This window comes from Notechis scutatus, chromosome 3 (genome assembly GCF_049901735.1).
Source record: "Notechis scutatus isolate UNSWTSFEM ecotype Mainland chromosome 3, rNotScu1.2, whole genome shotgun sequence".
NCBI lineage: Eukaryota > Metazoa > Chordata > Lepidosauria > Squamata > Elapidae > Notechis > Notechis scutatus.
The window spans coordinates 85116948-85135901 of NC_142011.1; the positions used below are offsets into that span (position 1 = coordinate 85116948).

The following is an 18954-nucleotide window of genomic DNA, read 5'->3' on the forward strand; positions in this document are numbered from 1 at the left end:
AAGAAAAAAAAGTTTTCTGATTTCTATAAAATTATATTTCAGAACCAAAATATTCTCCCTATTCACCAGTAGAATGTATTTCTTTGTTATACTTACTCCCCCAGGTTAATACCCAAAGCTTTAGTTGGTTAATTAAGCTAATTTCAATCATGCAGTCTGTGAAATATGTCAAAATGGTTGATTACTGATGTTCACTTAGCAACTCGAAATGTTGGCTGTGCCTAAGAACATTCCTGATTAGATTATCACTTAAACCATGCTTTTAGTGTAACAAATCAGTAACACGCTGTTATGAATTCTGGTTCACTCAGGAAGAAAGACAATGAACAACCGAGTCTCGGGATATGCATGAACTCAGGTAACTGTGATTTGTTTTAGCCATCATTAAGTAGGAGCATCCATGGTTGCAGATTCTGGGTTGTATTAATTTTCTAGGCTGTGCTCCTCTCCTAATTCAATGTGGAAAAGTTTGACTGGGCAACCTACCAGAAATTCCATATAGGGGCAGAATCTTTTTCTGAGTTTGATCTAAAGAGCTGCTGATAGCTGCAAAAGGAATTCTCGTATCTGAATATTTCTTTATTAGATTTTTATCCCATCTTTATTATTTTATAAGTTACTCAAGGCAGCAAACGTACAATACATAATGCTCCTTCTTTCACCTCCTATTTTCTTTACAACATCAACCATGTAAGATGGGTTGGGCTAAGAGAGAGTGACTAGCCCAATCACTCAGTTGCTTTTCGTGTCTAAGATTGCACTAAAACTCACAGTCTCCGGGTTTCTAGGCCGGCACCATAACCATTACACCAAAATGGAGCTTTCCCCTTTGAAATCTTATTACTGCACAACCTTAATACTTACTGACATTAGAGTTTCCCAAATTTGGGTGTAACATTCACCTGCATTCTAAAAAAAAAAAAAAAATGAGGAATGTTCCTTTCTCTTCCACCCAAAAATGAAAAGCAAGAAAGAATCCATGAGCCCCAAATGTACTTTATCTTTTTCCTAAGAAACAAACTCATGTTTTTTCTCCATTGGCTCATTGATTGTTGGAGCAGAGCCATTTCCCTATAAATGTAGAATTAATCCCATATCCCGCTGGTTTACAAAAGTAGAAGACAGATGTGAGAACAGAGAGGGAGGAAGGGGGAGGGAGGGAGGGATGGGGAGAGAGAGAGAAAAGAAAGAAAGAAAGAAAGAAAGAAAGAAAGAAAGAAAGAAAGAAAGAAAGAAAGAAAGAAAGAAAGAAAGAAAGAAAGAAAGAAAGAAAGAAAGGGACGACAGAGTGGGAGAGAGAGAGAGACAGAGAAAGGAAAGAAAGAAAGAAAGAAAGAAAGAAAGAAAAAAGGGACGACAGAGGAGAGAGAGAGACAGAGAAAGGAAAGAAAGAAAGAAAAGAAAAGAAAGAGGGGGGAGACAGAGAATGGGAGAGGGAAAGGGACAGAGAGACAGAGACAGAGAGAGGAGAGATTTGCAGCTATCCTTATTTGGTCTAAGTAGATGCTTCCCAATGAGGGAAATAAAAGACCAATTGACAGCTTGTCAAATGTTTAGCAGTATTTATGGTATAGCAGATGTGGCACCCTGTCCACTATCCAGCTGCAGTTATTCCTTTATGGTTTTTAATGTTAGAATTAGTGATGTCAGAAAAGAAATCATGTCTCAGTCAGACACCCGAGGAAGCTTTGTCCCTCACCACCACAAAAGAAAGGGTCCTATCTAGCAAGGGATACTGTCCAGGGACACTAACTCTAAAGATGACTGCCAATGTTTAGGTAGTTAGTCTGAAGACTGGAGAGATGCACCTAAGGACTGAGGCTGAATAAATGTTTCTGGGATTGTCAGCATCACATGTGACATTTCTCAAATGTTGGGTACTCAACAACATTAGATATACCCGGTATATTTTTGTGTCGGTATTTTATGTATGGACTACGGATGTAAAAACAAAAAAGGGATCTAACCATTTGTAGAAATAGACTGAAAAAAGTCTATTTTGCTGTTACGGATGCACAAAATGTCAAAAAAGCCAAGAAATGTAAGCTTTGTGTTCTGATGTCAAATGATGTATTTTATGGAGGTTTATCAGATCAACAACCGCTGAGCAAATAGAACCGTTTAAGGGAAATATGTGATGATGTGAAATTTGCTTGTTTGTATTTTATTTTTTCCCCTCCCTTTTTAGCAAACTCACACCCTGATTCCAGTGCCTGAATATCAAATACAGTGGAGATCAATACATCTCCACAAACGCTGCCAGGTATGGGTTTACATTCCTCAAGCATTTTCAAATGTTTTCCCTTATTCCTATTCAGGCTTCCTTCATTCCCCAGCCTGAAATATAAACGGAGGAACTTGGAGGACTGTGTTGTTCATCATTAGCTAGCCAAAGACTAAGCAAAAATTTAAATATAATAAGGTCATAAAATGAGGTTTGGAGTGGAGTGGGATAGGTAGAGATTTTTTGTTTCTGTTTCAAGTGCAGAGAGAGAGAGAAAGGGAGGGGGAGGAAGAGAGAGAGAGAATAGAAGAAACATAATAGATCAGTATGAATAAGTCTTGAGTTGCAAAGAATGATTTGAGATCATATCTGAAAGAACTTATTGATTTAGCATTTACAACCTGAATGCCAGATTTGGGGTCAACACAGTAAGATTGTATTGCCTGCCTCTTTTTTTTTTCTTCCCTTGCCTCTTTTTATTGCCAACAAGATGCTCCTGTCATCTTCAAGATCATCAACACAAACTCTACAGTGGGAGGAAGACCTGGTAAATATATCAATGCCAATGTGTGCCTTATTATATCCATTAGAGCAACTCTCAAATCAATTCCAATGATTGATAGCATCCTCCAGCCAGAATGGCTGACACGAGGTGCCTTGAACTCCACTTTATAAGAAGCATTATGGTTAAAATGGAAGATGAAGCGGCACCCAATGCCTCTTCGGGGTAGTCTGTAAATTATGAGTTTGGTTCCTGGTTTTTCAAAGATCAGTTTGGAAGATGGATACCTTAATTGTGGGTTGTCAGCTAATATCTTTTTTGGTCTCTAAATGGCAAAGTATCATTATAGTACCTGGAGCTGTCCAGAGTAGTTTGGTGAAGCTCAGGGTAATACATATACATGTTCCTACAAGTGCATAGGCACTGCTCCCCATTTCACTATGGGAATCAATGCATGATAGGTGATAAGACTTCCTGTGAGTTTTTGCCTCTCAGGGAGAGCTGTCATCAGTTTGGGGTTAAATGGATAATTAGTTCGAACTGATATAGAGCCATTTTCTAACTTGTTGAAGAGAACTATCAGGAACCACGACTTTAATTTCAATGATTCTCATGCAAAAGAATTACCTGTCTGAGGCTTCTTGATTATTCAGATGTATCCATCCCTCATTTAGCTACATTCCTATTACCAGATCTATGATGATCTTTTAACAATTTCCTTTCCTTTCCCCTTTCTCCTCTCCTTTCTTCTCCTTTCTCCTCTCCTCTCTTCTTCTCTCCTCCCCTTTCCCCTTTCCCTGAAGCCTTAAGGCTAAAGGCTATTCTCCTAAACCTGTTTACATGCCCTTCTTGTTGGCTCCATGCACTCAAATCTGCAGCCAGCAAAGCAAGCTCGGCTATGCTAATTCCATGGCATTATATCCAGGTGGCCCCTTAAGTCCACAGCATTCAGCTCTATCTGTTTTCATGGCAATCTCTGAGGCTTACATGAGCCGAAGCCAGAGATTTGCTGTACAAAGTTATACTTTATCATGACTTGATCCTCGGAGGTGAGGGTGTCAGATGATAGGGCTGCAGAATCGAACCATTTCTTTTTTTGAAAGGATTTGGACCGCTCTTTAAATATCCCTCATTTATAAGAGAGGCACCGCGAAGTCTGCTTCCGAACGAGCCGAAGAGAGACAGAAATAAAGTGGACTGTGTCATGGACAATGGTGATTATTTAACACAAATTGATTTAAGGCAGAAATAATAGGAAGCCTGGAGAATGATGATGACAAATGAAAGAACGGGCTGCAGAGGCAGAGAAGCAAAGAGAACAGCGGGAGGGAGAAAATGGATCCAGGATGTAAAAAAGGAAAAGGAGGGGGGGGAGGAAAAAAAGAAAAACCCACCACTTCTGTGCATTCCATCTCTTTTCATTTTACTATTTGGTGAAATACATCAGGCACTTTCATATAAGCAGCCAGTGAGGTGCAGTAGATTATGAGCTGGTCTGGGATGAGCAAGCTTTTGCAACTGTGAATTTAACCTGGATCAGTCACTGTCTCTCTCTACCTAACAGGGTTATTGGAAGATATAAATGCATTCTTTCCCGAGCATCTCTGAGAAAATGCGAGTTATAAATATAGTAAGTACTGAACGTTGTTATGGCAAGCAATTTGATATTTGCTGTTATGATTTCTGTCAGTTGCTGCATCAACTGCCGTGAGATTGTGTGTGTTTCCGGTGGCATTTTGATATATTTATTATTATTATTATTATTATTATTATTATTATTATTATTATTATTATTATTATTATTATTATTATTATTATTATTATATAATTAAACGTTAGTGATTAAACATTGTATAATAGAATGAATATTCAAGATGTATATTATCCATATGATTTTTAAAGCATACTTTTCTTTCTTTTGCTTCTTGTAACAATTTTGAAACCATGTGGATAATTGTCAGTATATTTTAAAAAAATGAGCCCCCAAATTGTACATGGTTAAATGTTGTTTATACATGATATTATATGAATTAATTAATTTTCATATACTAGAGAGATTAAGTGTTCCTATGTTTCAAATTGCATCTCCATGTAGGCTTTTGAGCGTATTGTTATAACAATTAATCCATCCTGAATTTATGAGCATTAATAAAGAAATGTAACCGCCACTGTTTTAAAGAGATATATGGCACGTTTTAATTTTTGTAATAAATTTAAAAAATGTATTTCAAGCACTAATGTTCACTCCACTGCCTTCAAAACTGCCATAGTTTAAAAGAAGCATTAAATTAGAAGCTACTAAGACATGCTGGGGGCTGATTTTTCTCACTCTTACACCAGAGACACTTCGTTTCCTTCAACCCTGACTTACTGTCCCCTATTTGCCGTGATTTCATTCACCATAAATAATTTTTTTTCTTCCAAGTTTATTTCCATTTCTATATTTATTAGAAATATTCTTCTGGTCAAGTAACAATATTTTATATAGGGCACCAACAAAATCAATCAGTCAGCTAATCAGACAATCAGATCTATTTTTTCCAATCTGCTTTATTTTTCTTTTGCTTGACTGTTGCAGGAATGTGACTTCTCAAATTGCTTCTCAGCTGACCTATGGAAGTCCATGAAAAACAGCTGGGATTTGCATTATTTTTCCTCTAAAACTATCCTCAAGCTAACATACGTTTCTTTCTTATTAGTACAGGTAGCCCTCAACTTACAAAAGTTCATTTAGTGACTGTTCAAAGTTACAAACGGCACTGAAAAAAAATGACATGATCATTTTTCACACTTACAACCGTGGAGGCATCCCCGTGATCACATGATCAAAATTCAGATGCTTGGCAATTGACTCATAGTTATGACGGTTGCAAGGTCCCAGGATCATTGACAAGCAAAAGTCAATGGGGAAGACAGATTCATTGTGTTACTGACTTAACAATTGTACTGATTCACTTAACAATTGCAGCAAGAAAGCTCATAAAATTGGCCAATATTCATTGAACAAATGTTTCACTTAGCAACAGAAATGTTGGGCTCGATTGTGGTCATTAGTAGCTGTAAAGGCTTAAGCTGCCTTCCTCGTGCACAGCGTGTGGCCATATGTCTTCATCTCTGCTCTTGAAATTGGGATATCTCCATGACAGCCTGTCCAGATAATCTGGAGACCTTATTCGTGGTCTCCTCTACTGTAATAATGGATTGTCTGTCATATATTAGGCAATCTATTGGATGGCCTTGTACGTATGATGTAGTGGAAAATAAAATGAGCAGTTTTTCCTAACCCATTGCCTTCCAGGAGCAATACCTTTCAACTCATCATTCTCAACCATCCTAAACAATATCTGAGAATATTGGAAAAATCTGGTGCGGCATTTCCAGAGGCCACCAGGATAGGGACCGTATCCAGGGGTGGGCTTCAAAAATTTTAGTAAAGGGTTATCTGCCCGGTTGCTGGGTGGGTGTGGCCATGTTGGGCATGGCCTAGTCAGCCTCCTGCACAATGGTGGGGGGCGTTTTTGCCCTCCCCGGGCTCCGGAGGCTCTCTGGAAGCCAGAAACGGGCCCATTTCCAGCCTTCCTGAACTTCCAAGAGGCACGTTTTTCACCCTCTCCAAGCCTCCGTGAGTGCCCTGCACTTACCTGCATCCAAAATGGGCCATGTGGGGACTCATGGGAAGGGTAGGGGACTCATTGGTGGGACCAGCCAGGAGTGAAATTTTGGGAGGGGGGTCTCCAAACTGCACAGAATCTTAGCTAGGTGCTCTTTCAAACCCCTGGGAGCCCCCAGCAGCCCACCCTGGACTGTATCGGATGGATTTTTATTCTGAATATAATAAGTTTGATGCGAGACTAGTAGGGGGTTAAAAAATGTCAATAGACAGCATTTTACTGCAACTGGTTTTCGGTCTGGTTATTTCCAAAAAGACGTTCTCCGACAGAGTGCCTCTGCTGATGACCAAATGTTTCCCAGAGAGATGGCAAGGAAAGAAATAGATATATAGCGCTAAGGCACCATTAGGGTCTCACGTCAAGCAACGCTGCCCAAGGAAAGAATTTGTTTACCTTAATCTTAGTACAGAGTGTCCTACTTCAGAGCAACAGGGCACAGAATGGCTGTTAGAGAGAGATCCCCATAGCAGAAGAGCAGCGAAGCTCTTCAAAGCTCTTGAGAATGGAGTAATAGCTTCCGGCCTCTGAAGTGGAAAGTGAGGATCAAGGTGGTGATAATCACATCCATGGTTGCTCAACACTGACAGAAGATGTCAGGTCTGGAGGGCTGTATTTTCTCAAAGGAGTCAGAATCCCACAGGCCTGCAGGGTTATCAACCGTAGGAACAACTTTTAACGTTTGCTACTCACAACCTAGCATGATTGTTTTTTTCCTCACAGCCTTCATCGTGTTAGTGACTGAGCTGTTCATGCTTTTTTAAAAATAATAATGCACAACCTAACCAAAAATAAAGAAGAAATGTCAACTGATGGGAGAATCAAGGGCTTTTCCCAATTATACATGAGGTGTACCAAAAGGCAGACCCCAAAGGGTGTGTTTGTGCGCGCATGTGTGTGTTTCAGAGAAAATGTTTCTGTATTTAGTATGTTTAAAGGTTAGGGTTCCATATGAGTAAGGAAAGATATAGAAGAAAATATTTGAACCAATTTGAACATTTTTATAATAAATTGTCTATGCGCCCTGCTTTCTGGGACACCCTATGTTTGCTTAAGAAACACTGTTTAACATCTCTGAAATAGAGAGAAAACAAACAGAATATTCATTTCCAGATTTTTTTTAAAAAAAAGAAAAATACCAAAATTCAAGGATGATTATAGAGAGTTTTTCAAACTGATAAGTGATTAGCAGAAGGCAGGATATCAGCTGCTGTGGCCGATTTATTCTGTACAACGTTGTTGTTGTTAGTTGCGAAATCGTGTCCGACCCATTGCAACCCTATGGACAATGTTCCTCCAGGCCTTCCTGTCCTCTACCATCCTCCGGAGTCCATTTTAGCTCACGCCTACTGCTTCAGTGTTATCTATCCTCAAATTGTTTGGTATGTTAATCCTAATGCTGCTGCTCCCTCTCTTGTTTTGCAGTTTATACATCTTTTGCATCTAAGACAAAATAATAATAATAATTTTAAGATTGGCAAAAGCCACACTATTGTTGGTGAAAACAAGAAGTGGGCAAATTCACTGAAGACATTAAATTATGCAATATAATAAAAGCAGAAGTTTAAGAACCTCCAAATGAGAATTCTTGCCAAACTAGGTAAATGACTATCAAAGTACAAGGGCACACACAATTTTATTTACCCAGGGTGTAAAAGTTGATGCATGTTGGTGCAAAAAACATAGTAAATTTGCGTGTGGAGTAATCTCCTGAGTAATCAAACAGGAATGGGGTTTTGTGTTATAATGACACATCTTAATTTGACCAGCAAACAACTAATATGAAAAAGATTGATTCTGCTGAAGGATTATGAAGATTGAAATTAACAATGTTGCTATTATCAAGCACAATATAAATCTATTTTGAATCCCACATTTGAACAGCGGATACAGGTCTGGTCATCACCACTCAAAAACAATAATGGAAAATGGAAGAAATGTGGGAGAAATTTCCTGACATTGAGAACAGTTGACCGGTGGAACTGTTTGCCTCCAGAAATTGTGTGTGCTCCAACACTGGAGGTTTTTAAAAAGAGATTGGACAACTGTTTATGTGAAGTGGTATAGGGTTTTCTGCTTGAGTGAGGAGTTGGACTAGAAGACCTCTAAGGTACCTTCCAACTCTGTTACTCTGTTATTTCTCTTAAAGGAGGCCAAGTCAAACAATCAGGGATTGAGACAACCTTCATAAAAGGAGAGGCTGCATTAGGTGAGGATTAGTAGTTTAGACTAAATGTAAGGTCAGGCAGGACTAAGGTACCAAAACTCAAGGTGTACAGTGGGGTGGAAATGGGGAGGGGATGAAAAATGGATTCTTCCAAGTCATAATAGAGTGCTACCTATCGAAGCTAAAATGTGAAAGATCCCAATTGAATCATAGACAGTAGAACCCCTCTGCTCACGACCATAATTCGTTTCATAACTTTGGCGATTTCCTTCTCTTCTAATGTCTCATCTTCTGGAATTTCTGGGTCAGAGGTCGTATTTGATCGCCATCCGAGTAATGTGTTCATGACCAGATTCAAAAATTTTGTGAATTTTTGAGTCAGAATCCGATTTGGTCGTGGTCAGAAGCCTTCGTGACCAGAGGTTCTACTGTATAGCTGGACTTTAAAGTTCCATCTCATCAGATATGCTGATAGTCAAAATGGATTCCTACAAAATGGAATTAGGCAATTCATGGAAGAAATGGCTATTCGTCATATGTGAGATAGGTGACGCTTTCAGGACCTATGCTATGAATATCTGTAATGGTTGATTAGCAGATAGATTCTCAAGGTTCTTTGATTTAGAATGTTTCAAGCAAACGGACTTGGGTCTGATCCAGCAGCATTGTTCATGTTCTTGTTTGTTTACCCTGATAATGTAGTAATAACTCTGTCTATTTCGCATTACCTAATCTAAATAAAGATTACAAGTAACAAATGTATGTGTATGTGCTCGTTAACTTTATCTGGTTAATCTTTCTTTCCAGAAGAGCAGGAAGCAGATATAGAAAAGCATAAAATGGGCAATTATCAATCCAGCTTAAAACTGTTCCGAAGCAATGCAGGTAGTCCTCATTTAGTGACTCTTCATAGTGACGCTGGGTGTGAAAAAGGAACCTGGTGACCAATCGTCTCATGTCCCAACCTTCCCAGGTCTGTAAAGCAAAGGAATGCTGAAATAAGACTGCAATTTCATTTAGCAACTGCTTCGCTTAGCAAATGAGTTTCCATTTGCTATCAGCCATTGACTTTCACAGCTTTAATTCTAACTTAATTTCTGTGGACCTCACTCCATATTTAAGAGGTCCCTAAGTGGGTGTGTATAAGTGCACTGGCACATCTATTGTCCCTGTCACGTTTTTATTTTCTTATTTTCTTCGTTTGAATTTGTAATTTTTGCTTGATGAATAAAACAGTGGTTGCTAAATGAGGACGATCTGTATTTCAAATCCACTGATTTGCTCAAAATGCAGTGCTTGATAACAAACAGACTTGTTGTTGCTTCTGAAATACAATTCACACAGGAGTTCCACAGCCTTGCAGTAAGATACAGCCCTAAATCATGTTTTATTTCTGTCTCTCATAAGTATGACAGATCCATCATGTGGGGCTTCTTCAATGAATGTTCTGAACATGGAACAGAGAGATCCACAAGCTAGAATTTTCTCTGCCACTGTCTTACCTAGATATATTTTATAAAGTAAGAAAAGCAGTTTATCTTTGCTGGTTGCAGAAGTCTTTCAAATGTAACTCAACATATGCTGGAGCCAACTCTGGATTTATGTGCAGAATCAGTACCACGCTCTCATTTCACTGTTGAAATGGTACACCAAATGGACAATATTTATTGAAACCAGCAGAGAAAATGATCAGTCCAGAAAGATGATTCTTGGTGCTTAAAACAAAAATTTACCTCTTTCTCCCCCATTCTTGTTATTTGACCATAGTTTGACCCTACTATATTTGACCCTACTATGTAAAACATTTTGTAACAGCTTCTACCTTAATAAATATCACATATTAAAATGAAGCTGGCATGAAACTACATAATCATTCACCTAGTTCAGAAATTTGGTCTTGACCAGCAGCAGGCATAATAATTTGCCTTTTTTTTTTTTTTCTTAAATCTTCAGCCTGTCACAATTGGCACTATTGTGGTGCTTGCTCCCAACCTGAAACACTTTCAGTTTTATGGACCTCAGCTTCCAGAATTCTCAGAAATTGCCTGTCCATGGGAAATTCTGGGAGTTAGATCATTCATTAAAGGGATATCAGGTTGGGGAAAAGCAGTTATATTAGAAGCACATAGACCATAATTCAGTTTTCCTTAAGATTTCAGAAGTCATCTTATTGTAACAATATGATTCATGGTTGATGTAGGAGATGACCAGGCTGAGTCCAAAGGAGGGGTCAAGCACATCATCAGTTTGGAGTCCCTTCATGCCCATAAGAGATCTAAGTCCAGTCCATCTTCAATTCAGTTGACCCTTATCTACCACCAATTTGCTTTGACTTTTAGTTGTTCAGATTCTGGTAGAGAGTGTTAGCATGTAATAAACCTGTGTTCATTTGAACTGCCTTTGCTCCTGATTTCCTGCGGTTGACATTTATATGCTCATTTTTAAAAAAGTTTTTAAAGCCTCTGTTCCCTTCAGAATGATCTTTATGCTTAGTCACCTTTCCAGAATGATAATATTTGTTTGTGCCTGTATTTTAAGTGAGCTTTTCAAATACATAAAATGATTTCATGAGACAACCTTTGACTTGTTGAGTCATCATTTCAGAAATATTTCCTTCCTTAAACAGAGATACAGAATGACCACAGGTGGGCAAGAAAGCAGTGAGAAGGGGAGGAACTTATGCCTTTCTAATGGCTTGATTGCAGCAGACTGCCCTCCGGTATCTGATCAGTGGGAATGGTCAACCCAGGCTGTGGAGGGTTAGGGTGGAACTGGGCTACTGAATCTCTGGGCAGAGATGTAGCAACACAGCAACACTAAAGCAACTACAAATGTGCCTCATTTCAATTCTATGGGAAGGATGTATCTTGGATTTTGGATACATTTTGCAAGGTTCCCTATTTGAGGTAGCTGGGTTCAAAAACGGCTTCCCTATGCATTCTTTCATCCAATTAAAGGTTACAGGCACAAGAGTTTTAATACCGTGTTTCTCATATAATAAGGCCGGGTCTTTTTTTTTTTTTTTTTGAGCCCTGAAAAAATGGCTAGTCCGTCTTTTCGGGGGTGACTTAATTCCCCCCCTTGCATCTTAGGGCGGGCAGCGACGGCTTGGATGTTGACCTCGGCGTTGGTGGGGCACTTTGTATCAGGGTCAACTCAGGCAGCACCATATCCGGGTGTGCAACAAAAGTACTTCCTAACAGCAAGCCCCCCCGCCATTTCCCCCCCCCCCCATTTCACATGTTTTAATATAGGCCTTAATTTGGGGGGAGGGGCTTAATTTCATTTCATGCCTATAAAACATGCTGGGACTTCCTATTGGGAGAGGCCGTATTGTTGGAGAAACAGGGTAGTCTATAGATTATGCACATTCTTTACATTGATTTCATTGTTATCCTCTTCTACTCAAGTCTGTAGGACAAGGTTGGTCTGAATTACTGAGTTATATAAATCTAATCTAATGGCAAATTTAAAAGCCACAATCATTTTCATGTTGGAAGAGGAAGAGGAAAAACAAGCAAAACTCTACTGCACACTAACTGCTCTAATCTCCAATTCTGGAGACCCAAAGTTCATAGGAGAATGTTGACTTGATAAAATATACAAAAGGATACAACTTACTTTTCAAGGCCAAATCACAAACCTGTTGTAAGGTATGTGTGGTCATAGGTTAATCATGATTTAACTCAACCATCTCACAATGTTCTGGTTTTCAAAATAACAATCACAAAGAGTGGGATTGCACAACATGTTGGGCTGAAATGTACTTCGCTAGTTAACAGTTCAGCGTGCCTAGTGTACAAAAACATTAAGAAAAAGTTTGTGTGGGGAGGAAATGAAGTGGAAGATCCCCTCCTGCTTCTTAAGCAATGCCTTGGTGAAAAGTATGGGAATAAATAGTCCCAGAGAAACTAGTTTGCTGATGCAAAGAAATGGCAGAGACATGAGTATGGTTAGGAGTGTGGGACGCCACAATATCAGGATTTACTTCTCCCGGTGATTTCAGTGCAAAAAAGTACACCTGGATATACCTGGATCATTTCATGAGAAGGAAGGTTCTTTCAAACCCAGCCTGTTCTTCATTCCCACATTCTCCCCATTTACAGCATTGTTTCACAAAGACAGGTTTTTTTTTATCCATTTTCTTTTTTAATTCTTCCTTTTTTCATAAATGAGCACTAATAGTACAATTTAATCAGAGGTGGTATTCAGCAGGTTCTCACCAGTTCTGGAGAACCGGTAGCAGAAATTTTGAGTAGTTCGGAGAACCGTTAATATCCTTCACTCATGCCTATAGAATGGTTGGTTGAATTTAGGCTGAAGATAGGAAAAATAAAATTCCTGCTCCCTTGAAAGATACTTCAGAATATGCATGATTTGCTGTTACATAATGTTCCTGTTCATAAGAGTGTGATCCAACACCATATAATTTCCTGTGGCTACTGGGTGTGTATTAGGAATAATAGTTTAAGACTGGAATAGGTATATACTCCGAATACAGCAGCCACATTCTCTTCCATGCTACAGCCCTCTAAGTAAATGAGCTGTTATAGCACAAGTTCTCAGAAGTTCAAATGAACTCAGATTGTGTCCTGATACAAACATGCTAAGGGAACCTTTTGAATTTAACAGCATTGTGTCTTGACAGATTATGCTTGCAAATCACATGCATACTAACTGCTTTGGAATGAATCCATTTATTCCAGATTATCAATATAAATCTGTATGATCTAAGTATGCAAATAAGTGCTTTGCAATTCTTATTTGCATACAGTAATATGAATGGTGTTGAATTATTTGCAAATTCCAACATAAACTTCATAGTGATGGTAAAATGCATGTATAATAAAGGGAATAGAAATCAGAAATCAAGTACTACTATATGGGTCATTACTGAAATGATTGAAAGCTTAGGCTATGGCCCTCAACTGCTACAGAGCTCTGTTGAGAGCCTGGCTTTATAAATCTATGAAATATTAACCTGTCTCCATAAGTAGTCCAGAATGAAACATTATTCTACAGCTGGGGTGGAAATTGCAACGTATGGCACTAAACAATAGCAGTGGCACTTTGCAGTTGATGATAGCAGAAGCAATGGATTATCATTTTCAGGTACCCAAAACAAAATGGTGGCTTTTGACCCATTCCAAATGAGCTCATGTTCTCTGCCATGCCTTTCACTGTCATTTTTACCCCATCTCTTTTTTTCCTCTTGTGTTCTTTCCTTGGGGATTACTAATAACTAATGCACAGAGACCATGTCACTCAGTAAATTCACTGGAAACATAATCCAGAATTCTAATCAGGATGGTACAATTGAACCTTCTAAAACGTGGCCACCCTTTTGAGAGGAATAAAGAAAACAGAAATGGTTAGAGTGCAAAGGGGCTCTCACAGAAGAAAAACCATATCTTTTTAACATTAATCTCCCACTCTCATCCTCACTATGCTTTAATCACCTCATCCATCTCTCTGGCTTGCTCAAAACTTTTAACCTAATTGCTAAAGAATCCATTTTCTGGGTTTATACAGTGTACTGAATCATAAATTATTCAAAAGGCCTGGGTTTGAATGACATCCAAAATCACAAAAAATAGATCGTTGTTTGTTTGTTTTTTAAAACCCAAGCTTAGTGTGCCACGGAACTTCAATCAATCAATCAGAATAGAGTTGGAAGGGACCTTGGAGGTTTTCTAGTCCAACTCCTTGCTCAAGCAGGAGACCCTATAGTACCATTTCAGACAAGTGACTGTCCAGTCTCTTCTTTAAAACCTCCAGTGATGAAGCACCTACAACTTCTACAGGGAAGCTGTTTCACTGGTTAATTGTCCTCACTTTTAGGAAGTTTCTCCTTAATTCCATGTTGATTCTCTCCTTAATTAGTTTTCATCCATTGTTTCTTGTCCTGACTTCTGGTCCTTTGGAAAATAAGTTGACCCCCTTTTCTTTGTGAGAGATCCTTATCTGATTTGTTAAGCATATTATGTTATCTGTTTATCCCAATGAGAGCAAATCTTTTGGATTGGGAGTGTCAAAAATTCAGAAAATGCTTGACTCTGTTGGCATCACACATACAACCCCCCCCCCCCAAGAAAGAGAAATAATTCTTTACATATTTATTTTTAAAAACAGGGCCCAATCATATCAGTATTATGTATTACATAAAGACATGTCAAATAATTACAAAAATGAAATATGAGTACAAAAATGTAGACACATGTCAAATAATAATAATGAAAAAACAAGATTCATTATTAGACCGGTTTCATTATTTATTTATTTTTTAAAAACAGTTTCATACAGTGTATTAATCAAACTGGAGGAAAACTGCAATTATGCAGAAGTATAAAGTGAGAAAAAGTGAAAGAAAAAGCAATGACTTACAACAGAGAAAACAATATGCACACTGGTAATTGGCCTTAAAATAGCGCGCTAAAATTATCCTACTTTTAATAGCCATTTTGAACTCAACTGAAAAAGAAGGAACACATTGTATTTGATTTTATTAAAATCAATTAATGACTTTTTTGTTGCTGAGTTTAAATAGATAAATCTGGACTTTGTGCACTTCCAACCCAAGCAAGCTAACACACTCCATCAGTTAGTTTATTTTGTCCATTTAATGTGAAGGGAACCCTTCCAAAATATTCATTATTGTTTGAGCTAGTCAGCTGGAACAAGACTATTAATTCAAGATTGTAAAATACAACCCCAAGAGTTGTTTCAGTATTTGAGGATTTCCTGCATGTTTTCATTACCTGCTATTGACTTCAAAGGAAAAATAGTCTAAGAGAGAAGAAAAAAAAAATCACATGGCCATAGAGAGTGAGAAGACAGGAAGAGCAATCAAACACATATTCTGTCCCATCCCTCTGTAATTTCAGGGAAAAAAATGCTTATTTGAGGCAGTTCCAGGTTGCAAGAGACTTTCACTCTGGAAATTTCAGAGAATGCTCTTGCGTGGCCTTGCAGTCTCTAAAAAGGATGAGGAAGCACAGTCAATTCTTGCATGCTTTTTGCAAGCTCCAGAGGCCACACAAGAGGATGGCCATCTTATGTAAGTTCCAGAGGGTCTGGAGGCCAGATGAGAACACATCCCATTCTTGTGCGGCCTTTGCAGCTTCTGCAGGGTGGGATTCTATCCGTTCACATCTATTTGCTAGAACCGGTTGTTAACATTCTAAGCAGTTTGGAGAACCGGTTGTTAGAAGAAATTACTGGCCTAATCCTGTAAGGAAGGCAGGAAGGGAAACATTCTGGTGTTGCTTACAGAAACTGCCTCTCCGTTAACCCTTATTACATTCTTGGCAGGACTAGACTTCCTGTCTCAGGAACTTCTCTGGAGTTATTTTTCCCTCCTTTGCTGGTACTTTGCTTGTGTGGAGTGACCATTCAAAGTTACAATGGCACGGAAAAAAGTGATTTATGACCATTTTTCACACTTACGACTGTTGCAGCATCCCCACAGTCTTGAGAGGCCAGGCGAGGAGATGCATGCCTCGATGTGAGTGGTTGGCTACATCCAGCCAATAACATGACCACCAAGTCATGTCCACCCAGTCACATGACCACCAAGCCATGACCACCACCAAAGCTACGCCCACAGAACCGGTTGTTAAAAAAATTTGAATCCCACCCCTGAGCTTCTGCAAATTGCAGGAAGTTCTTGTGTTATTTTCTGAGGCTTCAGAGGCCGTACAGGAATGTAGTGTGCTCTCACATAGCCTCCAGACCATCTGGAACTCACTCAAGAGAGACATGCTCTCATGCAGCCTGGGATGCATCTGAAAAGCGCACAAGAATGTGTCCCATTCTTTTTGGATACTCCAGAGGCCAGGCAGGAGCAGAATGAACACCCTTGCACGAGTCTTAGAGGATTGCACAAGAGCACAGAAAACTGAGAAAAACCAGGGCCTACTGGTATGTTCACATGTGTCCTAAATTTGCCATCACTGATCTTTTCCATCTTCAAATCACTTGGTTGACTTTCAACACAGTTCTGTTGAAGGAGATAATGTATGAGAAAAGCAGGAGAAAGTTATGTACCAGAAAAGATCTGGCTGTCCACTATGGGAAACAATACCAGACCCAGATGGTCTTGACCTGACCCAGAAGGACTTTTTTTATGTTCTTATGCAGTACTGATTATCCATCAAAAAAGGATGGTGGAAATAGTGCATATATGCTCTAAGGATTCAGGCCAGATATTGTGTATTTTGGGCTAACAAAACCAAGGGGGGGGAATCTAGATTATTTTTAAAAACAGGATGGTGTTCCCAGTGAAGCTTGGGTTTGATCCAGGGTTTTCCTTAAGTCTTTAAATGTTGTCAGGATTGCTGAAGGATTTTATTTACAGTGAGATTTCTTAGCATTTTTCAAGTATGTTTTTTTCTTGAATGGTGGCCAGTAGCAGGTAAAGAGATATATGAACTGACTCTCCCACTTAAAAGCATACTGTGGAAATGACAAACTGGAAATCATTACTTAGTCACTCTATTCTTTTTTTGCTGTTGCCTTTATTTTTCTATTCCCTCCCACCCTCCCGCCCAATTTCATTTTGGATAATAGAAAACACCACTAGCAGTTACATCGGCTGATTAAGAGATGTTGTTAAGACTCTAAAACAGACCAGTGGATCAATAGGTGCTGGTGAAGTTAGCACAGTGCAGACTTAAAAGAAAATTCCCCTAGATATCTTACAAGCTGCAAAAGTTGTTTGTGTACACGCTTTATCTTCTGAGTGACTATTATACAAATGATGTCCTAATAGGAAGGAAGGAAGGAAGGAAGGAAGGAAGGAAGGAAGGAAGGAAGGGAGGGAGGGAGGGAGGGAGGGAGGGAGGGAGGGAGGAATGTGTCAGCCTTGAAAGCCATTTTTGCTTGTCCCAAGGAAAGAAAGAAAAGAAAGAGAGAGAGAAAGAAAGAAAGAAAGAAAGAAAGAAAGAAAGAAAGAAAGAAAGAAAGAAAGAAAGAAAGAAAGAAAGAAAGAAAGAAAGAAAGAAAGAAAGGAGGGAGGGAGGGAGGAAGGAGAGAAGGAAGGTGTCAGCCTTGGAAGCCATTTTTGCTTGTCCCAAGGAAAGAAGGAAGGAAAGGAAAGGAAAGGAAAGGAAAGGAAAGGAAAGGAAAGGAAAGGAAAGGAAAGGAAAGGAAAGGAAGGAAGGAAGGAAGGTATCAGCCTTGGAAGGCATTTTTGCTTGTCCCAAGGAAAGAAAGAATGAAAGGAAAGGAAAGGAAAGGAAAGGAAAGGAAAGGAAAGGAAAGGAAAGGAAAGGAAAGGAAAGGAAAGGAAAGAAAGAAAGAAAGAAAGAAAGAAAGAAAGAAAGAAAGAAAGAAAGAAAGAAAGAAAGAAAGAAAGAAAGAAAGAAAGAAAGAAAGAAAGAAAGAAAGACTTTAGCAAAAAACATGAAGAAATACATCATAGATTTGCATACACTTCTGTTCTCTGATCTGTTTACATGTACATTTAGAAATAATTGCCATAAAACAATCTACACTACATTTTGCCATACTGGGTAAGTTTGTGACCAGATGATTTTTGGCTTGATGAATCTCTTACCAGTATGATCCCCAACAGTTGTGGACAGTTTTCAATTGATTTCTGTCCTTTCTGATAAAACTTTTTCTCTTGAAATTAGACTTCAACTGGTCTAATTGAAGATTTTCCTTTGACTTTCTCTTAAAATGGCAGCTGTACTGTATTAAAATATGGCACTATCCCATACTGTATTTCCTAAATCACCTCTGGTCAATCTTCATCACATGGAATAAATAGTTCTCCTTGGCAAAGAAATCACATCCTAACCAGAGGTGGTATTCAGCAGATTCTGACCAGTTTTGGAGAACCGGTAAAGGAAATTTTGAGTAGTTCGGAGAACCGGCAAATACCACCTCTGACTGGAGATTTTACAGTATCCTTCTGCTGCCATGCCTATCAAGCCACACCCACAGAACCGGTAGTAAAAAAAATTTCAATCCTACCACTGATCTTAATCCAGTCAGGCCTCCCCATTTCACTCAGAGGAAATCAGGTGAAAAACTTTAAAGCACATCTGCTTTCAGAGGTACCTGCAAATCATCTCTGGTGTATAAATCTGCCACACGCGGTATAAAAATATATCATAAACACATATCTAGGCATGAAAATTAAACAAACTGCCATTCACAAAACACAAGAGGCGGAGGAGAGGAGAACAACCTGAGATGAAATGGAGACTGGAATTAAAAGAGAGAATGACACCATTTGAAGTAAATAATGGTGCCTACAAAGCAAGGACTATGTTTGCTATCATTCCCATGGGAATTTTCCTTGGAAAAACTAAATCTAAAATCCCGAAGGGAGTTCCTCCATTGATTTTCTAGTTGTCTTTAGATGAGGCCTTTAAGCAGTATGTGA

At 38.9% G+C, this 18954-nt stretch overlaps 1 long non-coding RNA gene across 1 annotated transcript; it reads left to right on the plus strand.

The window, feature by feature from the left end:
• Positions 1–1391: 1391 nt before the first annotated feature.
• Positions 1392–7364, plus strand: LOC148131270 (uncharacterized). Its single transcript, XR_015748655.1, has 4 exons — positions 1392–2263; positions 2715–2771; positions 4291–4356; positions 5426–7364. It is a non-coding gene; the product is annotated as an uncharacterized LOC148131270 (long non-coding RNA).
• Positions 7365–18954: the final 11590 nt, after the last annotated feature.